Here is an 18853-nt window from a genome sequence, read left to right on the forward strand (position 1 = left end):
GCTAGCTGATGCCACCTACACCACACCAGGACCTAAGTGACCGGCTGGGGCCACTTACACCACATCAGGGCCTGTGGCTCTGGCTGAGGCCACTTACACCACACCAGGGCCTGTGGCTGCTGGCTGAGGCCAGTTACACCACACCAGAGCCTGTGGCTGCTGGCTGAGGCCACTTACACCACACCAGGGCCTTAGTTGCTATTGAGGCCACTTACACCACACCAGGGCCTGTGGCTGCTGGCTGAGGCCAGTTACACCACACCAGGGCCTGTGGCTGCTGGCTGAGGCCACATACACCACACCAGGGCCTTAGTTGCTATTGAGGCCATTTACACCACACCAGGGTCTGTGGCTCTTGCTCAGGCCACTTACACCACACCAGGGCCTGTGGCACTGGCTGAGGCCACTTAGACCACACCAGGGCCTGTGGCTGCAGGCTGAGGCCACCTACACCACACCAGGGCCTGTGGCTGCTGGCTGAGGCGACTTATACCACACCAGGGCCTGTTGCTGCTGGCTGAGGCCACTTACACCACACCAGGGACTGTGGCTTCTGGCTGAGGTGACTTACACCACACCAGGGCCTGTGGCTGCTGGCTGAGGCCACTTACACCACACCAGGGCCTGTGGCTCTTGCTCAGGCCACTTATACCACACCAGGGCCTGTGGCTCTTGCTCAGGCCACTCATATCACACCAGGCCCTGCTCTTCTGGCCGAGGCCATCTTCACCAAACCAGGCCCTGTGCTGCTAGCTGTGGCCATGTACAACACACCAGGCCCTGTGCTGGTTCCTGAGGCCATCTTCAACAATCCAGGGCCTGTGCTGTTGGATAAATGCTAAACTGAGCCTTTGGGTTAGGGTATTATGCAAACATGCAGGTATGGTTATAGGATTGTCTTCGTAACTTCAGGTACTTGCCACCTAATCACTTGAATCCATAAATTGAGACATTGTGCTGGGGCCAGCAGCTTACGGCCATACCACCCTGAGCACGCCCGACCTCGTCTGATCTCGGAAGCTAAGCAGGGCTGGGCTTGGTTAGTACTTGGATGGGAGACTGCCTGGGAATACTTGGTGCTGTAAGCCTTTCATTTTCATGTCATTGAACCGCTTTTGATCCAGAAAAGGGGTGTATTAAAAGACCAAAAGCAGCTGCCCATTAATGAGGGCACATTAACGACATTGCTTTTGGCTCTTTTCCAATGTCTTGTGCTGCTAGCTGATGCCACCTACACCACACCAGGGCCTGAGTGACCGGCTGGGGCCACTTACACCACATCAGGGCCTGTGGCTCTGGCTGAGGCCACTTACACCACACCACGGCCTGTGGCTGCTGGCTGAGGCCACCTACACCACACCAGGGCCTTAGTTGCTATTGAGGCCAATTACACCACACCATGGTCTGTGGCTCTTGCTCAGGCCACTTACACCACACCAGGGCCTGTGGCTGCTGGCTGAGGCCACTTACACCACACCAGGGCCTGTGGCGGCTGGCTGAGGCCACCTACACCACACCAGGGCCTGTGGCTCTGGCTGAGGCCAATTACACCACACCAGGGTCTGTGGCTCTGGCTGAGGCCACTTACACCACATCAGGGCCTTATTTGCTATTGAGGCCAGTTACACCACACCAGGGCCTGTGGCTCTGGCTGAGGCCACTTACACCACATCAGGGCCTGTGGCTCTGGCTGAGGCCAATTACACCACACCAGGGTCTGTGGCTCTTGCTGAGGCCACTTAGACCACACCAGGGCCTGTGGCTGCTGGCTGAGGCCACTTACACCATACCAGGGCCTGTGGCTGCTGGCTGAGGCCACCTACACCACACCAGGGCCTGTGGCTGCTTGCTGAGGCGACTTACACCACACCAGGGCCTGTTGCTGCTGGCTGAGGCCACTTACACCACACCAGTGCCTGTGGCTTCTGGCTGAGGCGACCTACACCACATCAGGGCCTGTGGCTCTGGCTGAGGCCACTTACACCACACCAGGGCCTGTGGCTGCTGGCTGAGGCCAGTTACACCACACCAGGGCCTGTGGCTGCTGGCTGAGGCCACATACACCACACCAGGGCCTTAGTTGCTATTGAGGCCAATTACACCACACCAGGGTCTGTGGCTCTTGCTCAGGCCACTCACATCACACCAGGCCCTGCGCTTCTGGCCACTTACACCACACCAGGGCCTGTGGCTGCTGGCTGAGGCCACTTACACCATACCAGGGCCTGTGGCTGCTGGCTGAGGCGACTTACACCACACCAGAGCCTGTGGCTGCTGGCTGAGGCCACCTACACCACACCAGGGCCTGTGACTGCTGGCTGAGGCCACTTACACCACACCAGGGCCTTAGTTGCTATTGAGGCCACTTACACCACACCGGGGCCTGTGGCTCTGGCTGAGGCCACTTACACCACATCAGGGCCTTATTTGCTATTGAGGCCAGTTACACCACACCAGGGCCTGTGGCTCTGGCTGAGGCCACTTACACCACACCAGGGCCTGTGGCTTCTGGCTGATTCCACTTACACCACACCAGGGCCTGTGGCTCTTGCTAAGGCCACTCATATCACACCAGGCCCTGTGCTTCTGGCCGAGGCCATCTTCACCAAACCAGGCCCTGTGCTGCTTGCTGTGGCCATGTACAACACACCAGGCCCTGTTCTGGTTCCTGAGGCCAACTTCAACAATCCAGGACCTGTGCTGTTGGATAAATGCTAAACTGAGCCTTTGGGTTAGGGTATTATGCAAACATGCAGGTAGGGTTATAGGATTGTCTTCGTGACTTCAGGTACTTGCCACCTAATCACTTGAATCCATAAATTGAGACATTGTGCTGGGGCCAGCAGCTTACGGCCATACCACCCTGAGCACGCCCGACCTCGTCTGATCTCGGAAGCTAAGCAGGGCTGGGCTTGGTTAGTACTTGGATGGGGGAATACCTGGTGCTGTAAGCCTTTCTTTTTCATGTCATTGAACCGCTTTTGATCCAGAGAAGGGGTGTATTAAAAGACCAGAAGCAGCTCCCCATTAATGAGGGCACATTAACGACATTGCTTTTGGCTGTTTTCCAATGTCTTGTGCTGCTAGCTGATGCAACCTACACCACACAAGGGCCTGAGGGACCGGCTGGGGCCACTTACACCACATCAGGGCCTGTGGCACTGGCTGAGGCCACTTACACCACACCAGGGCCTTAGTTGCTATTGAGGCCAATTACACCACACAAGGGCCTGTGGCTGCTGGCTGAGGCCACCTACACCACACCAGGGCCTGTGGCTGCTGGCTGAGGCCACTTACACCACACCAGGGCCCTTTTGCTGCTGGCTGAGGCCACTTACACCACACCAGTGCCTGTGGCTTCTGGCTGAGGCGACTTACACCACACCAGGGCCTGTGGCTGCTGGCCGAGGCCACTTACACCACACCAGGGCCTGTGGCTGCTGGCTGAGGCCACCTACACCACACCAGGGCATTAGTTGCTATTGAGGCCAATTACACCACACCAGGGTCTGTGGCTCTTGCTCAGGCCACTTACACCACACCAGGGCCTGTGGCTCTTGCTCAGGCCACTTACACCACACCAGGGCCTGTGGCTGCTGGCTGAGGCCACTTACACCACACCAGGGCCTGTGGCTGCTGGCTGAGGCCACCTACACCACACCAGGGCCTGTGGCTGCTGGCTGAGGCCACCTACACCACACCAGGGCCTGTGGCTGCTGGCTGAGGCCACTTACACCACACCAAGGCCTGTGGCTCTTGCTCAGGCCACTCACATCACACCAGGCCCTGCGCTTCTGGCCGAGGCCATCTTCACCAAACCAGGCCCTGTGCTCCTTGCTGTGGCCATGTACAACACACCAGGCCCTGTGCTGGTTCCTGAGGCCATCTTCAACAATCCAGGGCCTGTGCTGTTGGATAAATGCCAAACTGAGCCTTTGGGTTAGGGTATTATGCAAACATGCAGGTATGGTTATAGCATTGTCTTCGTAACTTCAGGTACTTGCCACCTAATCACTTGAATCCATAAATTGAGACATTGTGCTGGGGCCAGCAGCTTACGGCCATACCACCCTGAGCACGCCCGACCTCGTCTGATCTCGGAAGCTAAGCAGGGCTGGGCTTGGTTAGTACTTGGATGGGAGACTGCCTGGGAATACCTGGTGCTGTAAGCCTTTGATTTTCATGTCATTGAACCGCTTTTGATCCAGAGAAGGGGTGTATTAAAAGACCAAAAGCAGCTGCCCATTAATGAGGGCACATTAACGACACTGCTTTTGGCTCTTTTCCAATGTCTTGTGCTGCTAGCTGATGCAACCTACACCACACAAGGGCCTGAGTGACCGGCTGGGGCCACTTACACCACATCAGGGCCTGTGGCTCTGGCTGAGGCCACTTTCACCACACCAGGGCCTGTGGCTGCTGGCTGAGGCCACCTACACCACACCAGGGCATTAGTTGCTATTGAGGCCAATTACACCACACCAGGGTCTGTGGCTCTTGCTCAGGCCACTTACACCACACCAGGGCCTGTGGCTCTTGCTCACGCCACTTACACCACACCAGGGCCTGTGGCACTGGCTGAGGCCACTTACACCACACCAGGGCCTTAGTTGCTATTGAGGCCAATTACACCACACAAGGGCCTGTGGCTCTTGCTCAGGCCACTCACATCACACCAGGCCCTGCGCTTCTGGCCACTTACACCACACCAGGGCCTGTGGCTGCTGGCTGAGGCCACTTACACCATACCAGGGCCTGTGGCTGCTGGCTGAGGCGACTTACACCACACCAGAGCCTGTGGCTGCTGGCTGAGGCCACCTACACCACACCAGGGCCTGTGACTGCTGGCTGAGGCCACTTACACCACACCAGGGCCTTAGTTGCTATTGAGGCCACTTACACCACACCAGGGCCTGTGGCTCTGGCTGAGGCCACTTACACCACATCAGGGCCTTATTTGCTATTGAGGCCAGTTACACCACACCAGGGCCTGTGGCTCTGGCTGAGGCCACTTACACCACACCAGGGCCTGTGGCTTCTGGCTGATTCCACTTACACCACACCAGGGCCTGTGGCTCTTGCTAAGGCCACTCATATCACACCAGGCCCTGTGCTTCTGGCCGAGGCCATCTTCACCAAACCAGGCCCTGTGCTGCTTGCTGTGGCCATGTACAACACACCAGGCCCTGTTCTGGTTCCTGAGGCCAACTTCAACAATCCAGGACCTGTGCTGTTGGATAAATGCTAAACTGAGCCTTTGGGTTAGGGTATTATGCAAACATGCAGGTAGGGTTATAGGATTGTCTTCGTGACTTCAGGTACTTGCCACCTAATCACTTGAATCCATAAATTGAGACATTGTGCTGGGGCCAGCAGCTTACGGCCATACCACCCTGAGCACGCCCGACCTCGTCTGATCTCGGAAGCTAAGCAGGGCTGGGCTTGGTTAGTACTTGGATGGGGGAATACCTGGTGCTGTAAGCCTTTCTTTTTCATGTCATTGAACCGCTTTTGATCCAGAGAAGGGGTGTATTAAAAGACCAGAAGCAGCTCCCCATTAATGAGGGCACATTAACGACATTGCTTTTGGCTGTTTTCCAATGTCTTGTGCTGCTAGCTGATGCAACCTACACCACACAAGGGCCTGAGGGACCGGCTGGGGCCACTTACACCACATCAGGGCCTGTGGCTGCTGGCTGAGGCCACTTACACCACACCAGGGCCTGTGGCTGCTGGCTGAGGCCACCTACACCACACCAGGGCCTTAGTTGCTATTGAGGCCAATTACACCACACCAGGGTCTGTGGCTCTTGCTCAGGCCACTTACACCACACCAGGGCCTGTGGCACTGGCTGAGGCCACTTACACCACACCAGGGCCTTAGTTGCTATTGAGGCCAATTACACCACACAAGGGCCTGTGGCTGCTGGCTGAGGCCACCTACACCACACCAGGGCCTGTGGCTGCTGGCTGAGGCCACTTACACCACACCAGGGCCCTTTTGCTGCTGGCTGAGGCCACTTACACCACACCAGTGCCTGTGGCTTCTGGCTGAGGCGACTTACACCACACCAGGGCCTGTGGCTGCTGGCCGAGGCCACTTACACCACACCAGGGCCTGTGGCTGCTGGCTGAGGCCACCTACACCACACCAGGGCATTAGTTGCTATTGAGGCCAATTACACCACACCAGGGTCTGTGGCTCTTGCTCAGGCCACTTACACCACACCAGGGCCTGTGGCTCTTGCTCAGGCCACTTACACCACACCAGGGCCTGTGGCTGCTGGCTGAGGCCACTTACACCACACCAGGGCCTGTGGCTGCTGGCTGAGGCCACCTACACCACACCAGGGCCTGTGGCTGCTGGCTGAGGCCACCTACACCACACCAGGGCCTGTGGCTGCTGGCTGAGGCCACTTACACCACACCAAGGCCTGTGGCTCTTGCTCAGGCCACTCACATCACACCAGGCCCTGCGCTTCTGGCCGAGGCCATCTTCACCAAACCAGGCCCTGTGCTCCTTGCTGTGGCCATGTACAACACACCAGGCCCTGTACTGGTTCCTGAGGCCATCTTCAACAATCCAGGGCCTGTGCTGTTGGATAAATGCCAAACTGAGCCTTTGGGTTAGGGTATTATGCAAACATGCAGGTATGGTTATAGCATTGTCTTCGTAACTTCAGGTACTTGCCACCTAATCACTTGAATCCATAAATTGAGACATTGTGCTGGGGCCAGCAGCTTACGGCCATACCACCCTGAGCACGCCCGACCTCGTCTGATCTCGGAAGCTAAGCAGGGCTGGGCTTGGTTAGTACTTGGATGGGAGACTGCCTGGGAATACCTGGTGCTGTAAGCCTTTGATTTTCATGTCATTGAACCGCTTTTGATCCAGAGAAGGGGTGTATTAAAAGACCAAAAGCAGCTGCCCATTAATGAGGGCACATTAACGACACTGCTTTTGGCTCTTTTCCAATGTCTTGTGCTGCTAGCTGATGCAACCTACACCACACAAGGGCCTGAGTGACCGGCTGGGGCCACTTACACCACATCAGGGCCTGTGGCTCTGGCTGAGGCCACTTTCACCACACCAGGGCCTGTGGCTGCTGGCTGAGGCCACCTACACCACACCAGGGCATTAGTTGCTATTGAGGCCAATTACACCACACCAGGGTCTGTGGCTCTTGCTCAGGCCACTTACACCACACCAGGGCCTGTGGCTCTTGCTCACGCCACTTACACCACACCAGGGCCTGTGGCACTGGCTGAGGCCACTTACACCACACCAGGGCCTTAGTTGCTATTGAGGCCAATTACACCACACAAGGGCCTGTGGCTCTTGCTCAGGCCACTCACATCACACCAGGCCCTGCGCTTCTGGCCACTTACACCACACCAGGGCCTGTGGCTGCTGGCTGAGGCCACTTACACCATACCAGGGCCTGTGGCTGCTGGCTGAGGCGACTTACACCACACCAGAGCCTGTGGCTGCTGGCTGAGGCCACCTACACCACACCAGGGCCTGTGACTGCTGGCTGAGGCCACTTACACCACACCAGGGCCTTAGTTGCTATTGAGGCCACTTACACCACACCAGGGCCTGTGGCTCTGGCTGAGGCCACTTACACCACATCAGGGCCTTATTTGCTATTGAGGCCAGTTACACCACACCAGGGCCTGTGGCTCTGGCTGAGGCCACTTACACCACACCAGGGCCTGTGGCTTCTGGCTGATTCCACTTACACCACACCAGGGCCTGTGGCTCTTGCTAAGGCCACTCATATCACACCAGGCCCTGTGCTTCTGGCCGAGGCCATCTTCACCAAACCAGGCCCTGTGCTGCTTGCTGTGGCCATGTACAACACACCAGGCCCTGTTCTGGTTCCTGAGGCCAACTTCAACAATCCAGGACCTGTGCTGTTGGATAAATGCTAAACTGAGCCTTTGGGTTAGGGTATTATGCAAACATGCAGGTAGGGTTATAGGATTGTCTTCGTGACTTCAGGTACTTGCCACCTAATCACTTGAATCCATAAATTGAGACATTGTGCTGGGGCCAGCAGCTTACGGCCATACCACCCTGAGCACGCCCGACCTCGTCTGATCTCGGAAGCTAAGCAGGGCTGGGCTTGGTTAGTACTTGGATGGGGGAATACCTGGTGCTGTAAGCCTTTCTTTTTCATGTCATTGAACCGCTTTTGATCCAGAGAAGGGGTGTATTAAAAGACCAGAAACAGCTCCCCATTAATGAGGGCACATTAACGACATTGCTTTTGGCTGTTTTCCAATGTCTTGTGCTGCTAGCTGATGCAACCTACACCACACAAGGGCCTGAGGGACCGGCTGGGGCCACTTACACCACATCAGGGCCTGTGGCTGCTGGCTGAGGCCACTTACACCACACCAGGGCCTGTGGCTGCTGGCTGAGGCCACCTACACCACACCAGGGCCTTAGTTGCTATTGAGGCCAATTACACCACACCAGGGTCTGTGGCTCTTGCTCAGGCCACTTACACCACACCAGGGCCTGTGGCACTGGCTGAGGCCACTTACACCACACCAGGGCCTTAGTTGCTATTGAGGCCAATTACACCACACAAGGGCCTGTGGCTGCTGGCTGAGGCCACCTACACCACACCAGGGCCTGTGGCTGCTGGCTGAGGCCACTTACACCACACCAGGGCCCTTTTGCTGCTGGCTGAGGCCACTTACACCACACCAGTGCCTGTGGCTTCTGGCTGAGGCGACTTACACCACACCAGGGCCTGTGGCTGCTGGCCGAGGCCACTTACACCACACCAGGGCCTGTGGCTGCTGGCTGAGGCCACCTACACCACACCAGGGCATTAGTTGCTATTGAGGCCAATTACACCACACCAGGGTCTGTGGCTCTTGCTCAGGCCACTTACACCACACCAGGGCCTGTGGCTCTTGCTCAGGCCACTTACACCACACCAGGGCCTGTGGCTGCTGGCTGAGGCCACTTACACCACACCAGGGCCTGTGGCTGCTGGCTGAGGCCACCTACACCACACCAGGGCCTGTGGCTGCTGGCTGAGGCCACCTACACCACACCAGGGCCTGTGGCTGCTGGCTGAGGCCACTTACACCACACCAAGGCCTGTGGCTCTTGCTCAGGCCACTCACATCACACCAGGCCCTGCGCTTCTGGCCGAGGCCATCTTCACCAAACCAGGCCCTGTGCTCCTTGCTGTGGCCATGTACAACACACCAGGCCCTGTGCTGGTTCCTGAGGCCATCTTCAACAATCCAGGGCCTGTGCTGTTGGATAAATGCCAAACTGAGCCTTTGGGTTAGGGTATTATGCAAACATGCAGGTATGGTTATAGCATTGTCTTCGTAACTTCAGGTACTTGCCACCTAATCACTTGAATCCATAAATTGAGACATTGTGCTGGGGCCAGCAGCTTACGGCCATACCACCCTGAGCACGCCCGACCTCGTCTGATCTCGGAAGCTAAGCAGGGCTGGGCTTGGTTAGTACTTGGATGGGAGACTGCCTGGGAATACCTGGTGCTGTAAGCCTTTGATTTTCATGTCATTGAACCGCTTTTGATCCAGAGAAGGGGTGTATTAAAAGACCAAAAGCAGCTGCCCATTAATGAGGGCACATTAACGACACTGCTTTTGGCTCTTTTCCAATGTCTTGTGCTGCTAGCTGATGCAACCTACACCACACAAGGGCCTGAGTGACCGGCTGGGGCCACTTACACCACATCAGGGCCTGTGGCTCTGGCTGAGGCCACTTTCACCACACCAGGGCCTGTGGCTGCTGGCTGAGGCCACCTACACCACACCAGGGCATTAGTTGCTATTGAGGCCAATTACACCACACCAGGGTCTGTGGCTCTTGCTCAGGCCACTTACACCACACCAGGGCCTGTGGCTCTTGCTCACGCCACTTACACCACACCAGGGCCTGTGGCTGCTGGCTTAGGCCACCTACACCACACCAGGGCATTAGTTGCTATTGAGGCCAATTACACCACACCAGGGTCTGTGGCTCTTGCTCAGGCCACTTACACCACACCAGGGCCTGTGGCACTGGCTGAGGCCACTTACACCACACCAGGGCCTGTGGCTGCTGGATGAGGCCACTTACACCACACCAGGGCCTGTGGCTGCTGGATGAGGCCACTTACACCACACCAGTGCCTGTGGCTTCTGTCTGAGGCGACTTACACCACACCAGGGCCTGTGGCTGCTGGCTGAGGCCAATTACACCACACCAGGGTCTGTGGCTCTTGCTCAGACCACTTACACCACACCAGGGCCTGTGGCACTGGCTGAGGCCACTTACACCACACCAGGGCCTGTGGCTGCTGGCTGAGGCCACTTACACCACACCAGGGCCTGTGGCTGCTGGCTGAGGCCACCTACACCACACCAGGGCCTGTGGCTGCTGGCTGAGGCGACTTACACCACACCAGGGCCCTTTTGCTGCTGGCTGAGGCCACCTACACCACACCAGGGCCTGTGGCTTCTGGCTGAGGCGACTTACACCACACCAGGGCCTGTGGCTGCTGGCTGAGGCCACTTACACCACACCAAGGCCTGTGGCTCTTGCTCAGGCCACTCACATCACACCAGGGCCTGTGCTGCTAGCTGAGGCCACTTACACCAAACCAGGGCCTGTGGCTGCTTGCTGAGGCCATCTTCACCAAACCAGGCCCTGTGCTCCTTGCTGTGGCCATGTAAAACACACCAGGTCCTGTGCTGGTTCTTGAGGCCATCTTCAACAATCCAGGGCCTGTGCTGTTGGATAAATGCCAAACTGAGCCTTTTGGTTAGGGTATTATGCAAACATGCAGGTATGGTTATAGGATTGTCTTCGTAACTTCAGGTACTTGCCACCTAATCACTTGAATCCATAAATTGAGACATTGTGCTGGGGCCAGCAGCTTACGGCCATACCACCCTGAGCACGCCCTACCTCGTCTGATCTCGGAAGCTAAGCAGGGCTGGGCTTGGTTAGTACTTGGATGGGAGACTGCCTGGGAATACCTGGTGCTGTAAGCCTTTCATTTTCATGTCATTGAACCGCTTTTGATCCAGAGAAGGGGTGTATTAAAAGACCAGAAGCAGCTCCCCATTAATGAGGGCACATTAACGACATTGCTTTTGGCTGTTTTCCAATGTCTTGTGCTGCTAGCTGATGCCACCTACACCACACCAGGGCCTGAGTGACCGGCTGGGGCCACTTACACCACATCAGGGCCTGTTGCTCTGGCTGAGGCCACTTACACCACACCAGGGCCTGTGGCTGCTGGCTGAGGCCACTTACACCACACCAGGGCCTGTGGCTGCTGGCTGAGGCCACCTACACCACACCAGGGCCTTAGTTGCTATTGAGGCCAATTACACCACACCAGGGTATGTGGCTCTTGCTCAGGCCACTTACACCACACCAGGGCCTTAGTTGCTATTGATGCCAATTACACCACACCAGGGCCTGTGGCACTGGCTGAGGCCACTTACACCACACCAGGGCCTGTGGCTGCTGGTAGAGGCCACTTACACCACACAAGGTCCTGTGGCTGCTGGCTGAGGCCACCTACACCACACCAGGGCCTGTGGCTGCTGGCTGAGGCCACTTACAACACACCAGGGCCTGTGGCTCTTGCTCAGGCCACTCATATCACACCAGGCCCTGTGCTTCTGGCCGAGGCCATCTTCACCAAACCAGGCCCTGTGCTGCTTGCTGTGGCCATGTACAACACACCAGGCCCTGTGCTGGTTCCTGAGGCCATCTTCAACAATCCAGGGCCTGTGCTGTTGGGTAAATGCCAAACTGAGCCTTTGGGTTAGGGTATTATGCAAACATGCAGGTATGGTTATAGGATTATCTTCGTAACTTCAGGTACTTGCCACCTAATCACTTGAATCCATAAATTGAGACATTGTGCTGGAGCCAGCAGCTTACGGCCATACCACCCTGAGCACGCCCGACCTCGTCTGATCTCGGAAGCTAAGCAGGGCTGGGCTTGGTTAGTCCTTGGATGGGAGACTGCCTGGGAATACCTGGTGCTGTAAGCCTTTCATGTCATTGAACCGCTTTTGATCCAGAGAAGGGGTGTATTAAAAGACCAAAAGCAGCTGCCCATTAATGAGGGTACATTAACGACATTGCTTTTGGCTGTTTTCCAATGTCTTGTGCTGCTAGCTGATGCCACCTACACCACACCAGGGCCTTAGTTGCTATTGAGGCCAATTACACCACACCAGGGTCTTTGGCTCTTGCTCAGGCCACTTACACCACACCAGGGCCTGTGGCACTGGCTGAGGCCACTTACACCACACCAGGGCCTTATTTGCTATTGAGGCCACTTACACCACACCAGGGCCTGTGGCTCTTGCTCAGGCCACTTACACCACACCAGGGCCTGTGGCTCTTGCTCAGGCCACTCACATCACACCAGGCCCTGCGCTTCTGGCCGAGGCCATCTTCACCAAACCAGGCCCTGTGCTGCTAGCTGTGGCCATGTACAACACACCAGGCCCTGTGCTGGTTCCTGAGGCCATCTTCAACAATCCAGGGCCTGTGCTGTTGGATAAATGCTAAACTGAGCCTTTGGGTTAGGGTATTATGCAAACATGAAGGTAGGGTTATAGGATTGTCTTCGTAACTTCAGGTACTTGCCACCTAATCACCTGAATCCATAAATTGAGACATTGTGCTGGGGCCAGCAGCTTACGGCCATACCACCCTGAGCACGCCCGACCTCGTCTGATCTCGGAAGCTGACCAGGGCTGGGCTTGGTTAGTACTTGGATGGGAGACTGCCTGGGAATACCTGGTGCTGTAAGCCTTTCATGTCATTGAACCACTTTTGATCCAGAGAAGGGGTGTATTAAAAGACCAAAAGCAGCTGCCCATTAATGAGGGCACATTAACGACATTGCTTTTGGCTGTTTTCCAATGTCTTGTGCTGCTAGCTGATGCCACCTACACCACACCAGGGCCTGAGTGACCGGCTGGGGCCACTTACACCACATCAGGGCCTGTGGCTCTGGCTGAGGCCACTTACACCACACCAGGGCCTGTGGCTGCTGGCTGAGGCCACTTACACCACACCAGGGCCTGTGGCTGCTGGCTGAGGCCACTTACACCACACCAGGGCCTTAGTTGCTATTGAGGCCAATTACACCACACCATGGTCTGTGGCGCTTGCTCAGGCCACTTACACCACACCAGGGCCTGTGGCACTGGCTGAGGCCACTTACACCACACCAGGGCCTGTGGCTGCTGGCTGAGGCCACTTACACCACATAAGGGCTTGTGGCTGCTGGCTGAGGCCACCTACACCACACCAGGGCCTGTGGCTGCTGGCTGAGGCCACCTACACCACACCAGGGCCTGTGGCTGCTGGCTGAGGCCACTTACACCACACCAGGGCCTTAGTTGCTATTGAGGCCAATTACACCACACCATGGTCTGTGGCTCTTGCTCAGGCCACTTACACCACACCAGGGCCTGTGGCACTGGCTGAGGCCACTTACACCACACCAGGGCCTGTGGCTGCTGGCTGAGGCCACCTACACCACACCAGGGCCTGTGGCTGCTGGCTGAGGCGACTTACACCACACCAGGGCCCTTTTGCTGCTGGCTGAGGCCACTTACACCACACCAGTGCCTGTGGCTTCTGGCTGAGGCGACTTACACCACACCAGGGCCTGTGGCTGCTGGCTGAGGCCACTTACACCACACCAGGGCCTGTGGCTCTTGCTCAGGCCACTCACATCACACCAGGCCCTGCGCTTCTGTCCGAGGCCATCTTCACCAAACCAGGCCCTGTGGTTCTTGCTCAGGCCACTTACACCACACCAGGGCCTGTGGCTCTGGCTTAGGCCAATTACACCACACCAGGGTCTGTGGCTCTTGCTGAGGCCACTTACACCACACTAGGGCCTGTGGCTGCTGGCTGAGGCCACTTACACCACACCAGGAACTGTGGCTGCTGGCTGAGACCACCTACACCACACCAGGGCCTGTGGCTGCTTGCTGAGGCGACTTACACCACACCACGGCCTGTTGCTGCTGGCTGAGGCCACTTACACCACACCAGTGCCTGTGGCTTCTGGCTGAGGCGACTTACACCACACCAGGGCCTGTTGCTGCTGGCTGAGGCCACTTACACCACACCAGGGCCTGTGGCTGCTGGCTGAGGCCAGTTACACCACACCAGGGCCTGTGGCTGCTGGCTGAGGCCACATACACCACACCAGGGCCTTAGTTGCTATTGAGGCCAATTACACCACACCAGGGTCTGTGGCTCTTGCTCAGGCCACTCACATCACACCAGGCCCTGCGCTTCTGGCCACTTACACCACACCAGGGCCTGTGACTGCTGGCTGAGGCCACTTACACCACACCAGGGCCTTAGTTGCTATTGAGGCCACTTACACCACACCAGGGCCTGTGGCTCTGGCTGAGGCCACTTACACCACATCAGGGCCTTATTTGCTATTGAGGCCAGTTACACCACACCAGGGCCTGTGGCTCTGGCTGAGGCCACTTACACCACACCAGGGCCTGTGGCTTCTGGCTGATTCCACTTACACCACACCAGGGCCTGTGGCTCTTGCTAAGGCCACTCATATCACACCAGGCCCTGTGCTTCTGGCCGAGGCCATCTTCACCAAACCAGGCCCTGTGCTGCTTGCTGTGGCCATGTACAACACACCAGGCCCTGTGCTGGTTCCTGAGGCCAACTTCAACAATCCAGGACCTGTGCTGTTGGATAAATGCTAAACTGAGCCTTTGGGTTAGGGTATTATGCAAACATGCAGGTAGGGTTATAGGATTGTCTTCGTGACTTCAGGTACTTGCCACCTAATCACTTGAATCCATAAATTGAGACATTGTGCTGGGGCCAGCAGCTTACGGCCATACCACCCTGAGCACGCCCGACCTCGTCTGATCTCGGAAGCTAAGCAGGGCTGGGCTTGGTTAGTACTTGGATGGGGGAATACCTGGTGCTGTAAGCCTTTCTTTTTCATGTCATTGAACCGCTTTTGATCCAGAGAAGGGGTGTATTAAAAGACCAGAAGCAGCTCCCCATTAATGAGGGCACATTAACGACATTGCTTTTGGCTGTTTTCCAATGTCTTGTGCTGCTAGCTGATGCAACCTACACCACACAAGGGCCTGAGGGACCGGCTGGGGCCTCTTACACCACATCAGGGCCTGTGGCTGCTGGCTGAGGCCACTTACACCACACCAGGGCCCTTTTGCAGCTGGCTGAGGCCACTTACACCACACCAGTACCTGTGGCTTCTGGCTGAGGCGACTTACACCACACCAGGGCCTGTGGCTTCTGGCTGAGGCCAATTACACCACACCAGGGTCTGTGGCTCTTGCTCAGGCCACTTACACTACACCAGGGCCTGTGGCACTGGCTGAGGCCACTTACACCACACCAGGGCCTGTGGCTGCTGGCTGAGGCCAATTACACCACACCAGGGTCTGTGGCTCTTGCTCAGGCTACTTACACTACACCAGGGCCTGTGGCACTGGCTGAGGCCACTTACACCACACCAGGGCCTGTGGCTGCTGGCTGAGGCCACTTACACCACACCAGGGCCTGTGGCTGCTGGCTGAGGCCACTTACACCACACCAGGGCCTGTGGCTGCTGGCTGAGGCCACCTACACCACACCAGGGCCTGTGGCTGCTGGCTGAGGCCACTTACACCACACCAAGGCCTGTGGCTCTTGCTCAGGCCACTCACATCACACCAGGCCCTGCGCTTCTGGCCGAGGCCATCTTCACCAAACCAGGCCCTGTGCTGCTTGCTGTAGCCATGTACAACACACCAGGCCCTGTGCTGGTTCCTGAGGCCATCTTCAACAATCCAGGGCCTGTGCTGTTGGATAAATGCCAAACTGAGCCTTTGGGTTAGGGTATTATGCAAACATGCAGGTATGGTTATAGGATTATCTTCGTAACTTCAGGTACTTGCCACCTAATCACTTGAATCCATAAATTGAGACATTGTGCTGGGCCCAGCAGCTTACGGCCATACCACCCTGAGCACACCCGACCTCGTCTGATCTCGGAAGCTAAGCAGGGCTGGGCTTGGTTAGTACTTGGATGGGAGACTGCCTGGGAATACCTGGTGCTGTCAGTCTTTCATTTTCATGTCATTGAACCGCTTTTGATCCAGAGAAGGGGTGTATTAAAAGACCAAAAGCAGCTGCCCATTAATGAGGGCACATTAACGACACTCCTTTTGGCTCTTTTCCAATGTCTTGTGCTGCTACCTGATGCCACCTACACCACACCAGGACCTAAGTGACCGGCTGGGGCCACTTACACCACATCAGGGCCTGTGGCTCTGGCTAAGGCCACTTACACCACACCAGGGCCTGTGGCTGCTGGCTGAGGCCAGTTACACCACACCAGAGCCTGTGGCTGCTGGCTGAGGCCACTTACACCACACCAGGGCCTTAGTTGCTATTGAGGCCACTTACACCACACCAGGGCCTGTGGCTGCTGGCTGAGGCCAGTTACACCACACCAGGGCCTGTGGCTGCTGGCTGAGGCCACATACACCACACCAGGGCCTTAGTTGCTATTGAGGCCATTTACACCACACCAGGGTCTGTGGCTCTTGCTCAGGCCACTTACACCACACCAGGGCCTGTGGCACTGGCTGAGGCCACTTAGACCACACCAGGGCCTGTGGCTGCAGGCTGAGGCCACCTACACCACACCAGGGCCTGTGGCTGCTGGCTGAGGCGACTTACACCACACCAGGGCCTGTTGCTGCTGGCTGAGGCCACTTACACCACACCAGGGACTGTGGCTTCTGGCTGAGGTGACTTACACCACACCAGGGCCTGTGGCTGCTGGCTGAGGCCACTTACACCACACCAGGGCCTGTGGCTCTTGCTCAGGCCACTTATACCACACCAGGGCCTGTGGCTCTTGCTCAGGCCACTCATATCACACCAGGCCCTGCTCTTCTGGCCGAGGCCATCTTCACCAAACCAGGCCCTGTGCTGCTAGCTGTGGCCATGTACAACACACCAGGCCCTGTGCTGGTTCCTGAGGCCATCTTCAACAATCCAGGGCCTGTGCTGTTGGATAAATGCTAAACTGAGCCTTTGGGTTAGGGTATTATGCAAACATGCAGGTATGGTTATAGGATTGTCTTCGTAACTTCAGGTACTTGCCACCTAATCACTTGAATCCATAAATTGAGACATTGTGCTGGGGCCAGCAGCTTACGGCCATACCACCCTGAGCACGCCCGACCTCGTCTGATCTCGGAAGCTAAGCAGGGCTGGGCTTGGTTAGTACTTGGATGGGAGACTGCCTGGGAATACTTGGTGCTGTAAGCCTTTCATTTTCATGTCATTGAACCGCTTTTGATCCAGAAAAGGGGTGTATTAAAAGACCAAAAGCAGCTGCCCATTAATGAGGGCACATTAACGACATTGCTTTTGGCTCTTTTCCAATGTCTTGTGCTGCTAGCTGATGCCACCTACACCACACCAGGGCCTGAGTGACCGGCTGGGGCCACTTACACCACATCAGGGCCTGTGGCTCTGGCTGAGGCCACTTACACCACACCACGGCCTGTGGCTGCTGGCTGAGGCCACCTACACCACACCAGGGCCTTAGTTGCTATTGAGGCCAATTACACCACACCATGGTCTGTGGCTCTTGCTCAGGCCACTTACACCACACCAGGGCCTGTGGCTGCTGGCTGAGGCCACTTACACCACACCAGGGCCTGTGGCGGCTGGCTGAGGCCACCTACACCACACCAGGGCCTGTGGCTCTGGCTGAGGCCAATTACACCACACCAGGGTCTGTGGCTCTGGCTGAGGCCACTTACACCACATCAGGGCCTTATTTGCTATTGAGGCCAGTTACACCACACCAGGGCCTGTGGCTCTGGCTGAGGCCACTTACACCACATCAGGGCCTGTGGCTCTGGCTGAGGCCAATTACACCACACCAGGGTCTGTGGCTCTTGCTGAGGCCACTTAGACCACACCAGGGCCTGTGGCTGCTGGCTGAGGCCACTTACACCATACCAGGGCCTGTGGCTGCTGGCTGAGGCCACCTACACCACACCAGGGCCTGTGGCTGCTTGCTGAGGCGACTTACACCACACCAGGGCCTGTTGCTGCTGGCTGAGGCCACTTACACCACACCAGTGCCTGTGGCTTCTGGCTGAGGCGACTTACACCACATCAGGGCCTGTGGCTCTGGCTGAGGCCACTTACACCACACCAGGGCCTGTGGCTGCTGGCTGAGGCCAGTTACACCACACCAGGGCCTGTGGCTGCTGGCTGAGGCCACATACACCACACCAGGGCCTTAGTTGCTATTGAGGCCAATTACACCACACCAGGGTCTGTGGCTCTTGCTCAGGCCACTCACATCACACCAGGCCCTGCGCTTCTGGCCACTTACACCACACCAGGGCCTGTGGCTGCTGGCTGAGGCCACTTACACCATACCAGGGCCTGTGGCTGCTGGCTGAGGCGACTTACACCACACCAGAGCCTGTGGCTGCTGGCTGAGGCCACCTACACCACACCAGGGCCTGTGACTGCTGGCTGAGGCCACTTACACCACACCAGGGCCTTAGTTGCTATTGAGGCCACTTACACCACACCAGGGCCTGTGGCTCTGGCTGAGGCCACTTACACCACATCAGGGCCTTATTTGCTATTGAGGCCAGTTACACCACACCAGGGCCTGTGGCTCTGGCTGAGGCCACTTACACCACACCAGGGCCTGTGGCTTCTGGCTGATTCCACTTACACCACACCAGGGCCTGTGGCTCTTGCTAAGGCCACTCATATCACACCAGG

General features: G+C 57.0%; 6 non-coding genes and 7 pseudogenes across 6 annotated transcripts; all 13 read left to right on the forward strand.

The window, feature by feature from the left end:
* Positions 1–969: 969 nt before the first annotated feature.
* LOC147328928 (5S ribosomal RNA) lies at positions 970–1088 on the forward strand. The gene has a single exon (XR_015129647.1). It is a non-coding gene; the product is annotated as a 5S ribosomal RNA (ribosomal RNA).
* A 1757-nt stretch (positions 1089–2845) lies between these two features.
* On the forward strand, positions 2846–2954 carry LOC147328929 (5S ribosomal RNA; annotated as a pseudogene).
* A 1099-nt stretch (positions 2955–4053) lies between these two features.
* Positions 4054–4172, forward strand: LOC147328930 (5S ribosomal RNA). The gene has a single exon (XR_015129307.1). It is a non-coding gene; the product is annotated as a 5S ribosomal RNA (ribosomal RNA).
* A 1203-nt stretch (positions 4173–5375) lies between these two features.
* Positions 5376–5484, forward strand: LOC147328931 (5S ribosomal RNA; annotated as a pseudogene).
* Positions 5485–6740: 1256 nt separating this feature from the next.
* On the forward strand, positions 6741–6859 carry LOC147328932 (5S ribosomal RNA). The gene has a single exon (XR_015129308.1). It is a non-coding gene; the product is annotated as a 5S ribosomal RNA (ribosomal RNA).
* Positions 6860–8062: 1203 nt separating this feature from the next.
* LOC147328933 (5S ribosomal RNA) lies at positions 8063–8171 on the forward strand (annotated as a pseudogene).
* Positions 8172–9427: 1256 nt separating this feature from the next.
* LOC147328934 (5S ribosomal RNA) lies at positions 9428–9546 on the forward strand. Its single transcript, XR_015129309.1, has one exon. It is a non-coding gene; the product is annotated as a 5S ribosomal RNA (ribosomal RNA).
* Positions 9547–10921: 1375 nt separating this feature from the next.
* On the forward strand, positions 10922–11040 carry LOC147328935 (5S ribosomal RNA; annotated as a pseudogene).
* An 898-nt stretch (positions 11041–11938) lies between these two features.
* LOC147328936 (5S ribosomal RNA) lies at positions 11939–12057 on the forward strand (annotated as a pseudogene).
* Positions 12058–12710: 653 nt separating this feature from the next.
* On the forward strand, positions 12711–12829 carry LOC147328937 (5S ribosomal RNA; annotated as a pseudogene).
* Positions 12830–14899: 2070 nt separating this feature from the next.
* Positions 14900–15008, forward strand: LOC147328938 (5S ribosomal RNA; annotated as a pseudogene).
* A 1022-nt stretch (positions 15009–16030) lies between these two features.
* On the forward strand, positions 16031–16149 carry LOC147328939 (5S ribosomal RNA). Its single transcript, XR_015129711.1, has one exon. It is a non-coding gene; the product is annotated as a 5S ribosomal RNA (ribosomal RNA).
* Positions 16150–17246: 1097 nt separating this feature from the next.
* LOC147328940 (5S ribosomal RNA) lies at positions 17247–17365 on the forward strand. The gene has a single exon (XR_015129649.1). It is a non-coding gene; the product is annotated as a 5S ribosomal RNA (ribosomal RNA).
* Positions 17366–18853: the final 1488 nt, after the last annotated feature.

This window comes from Aulonocara sp. 'chitande type north' Nkhata Bay, linkage group LG5 (genome assembly GCF_057382095.1).
Source record: "Aulonocara sp. 'chitande type north' Nkhata Bay isolate Kocher_YH1m ecotype deep benthic linkage group LG5, A_spYH_male_GT1.1, whole genome shotgun sequence".
Lineage (NCBI taxonomy): Eukaryota > Metazoa > Chordata > Actinopteri > Cichliformes > Cichlidae > Aulonocara > Aulonocara sp. 'chitande type north' Nkhata Bay.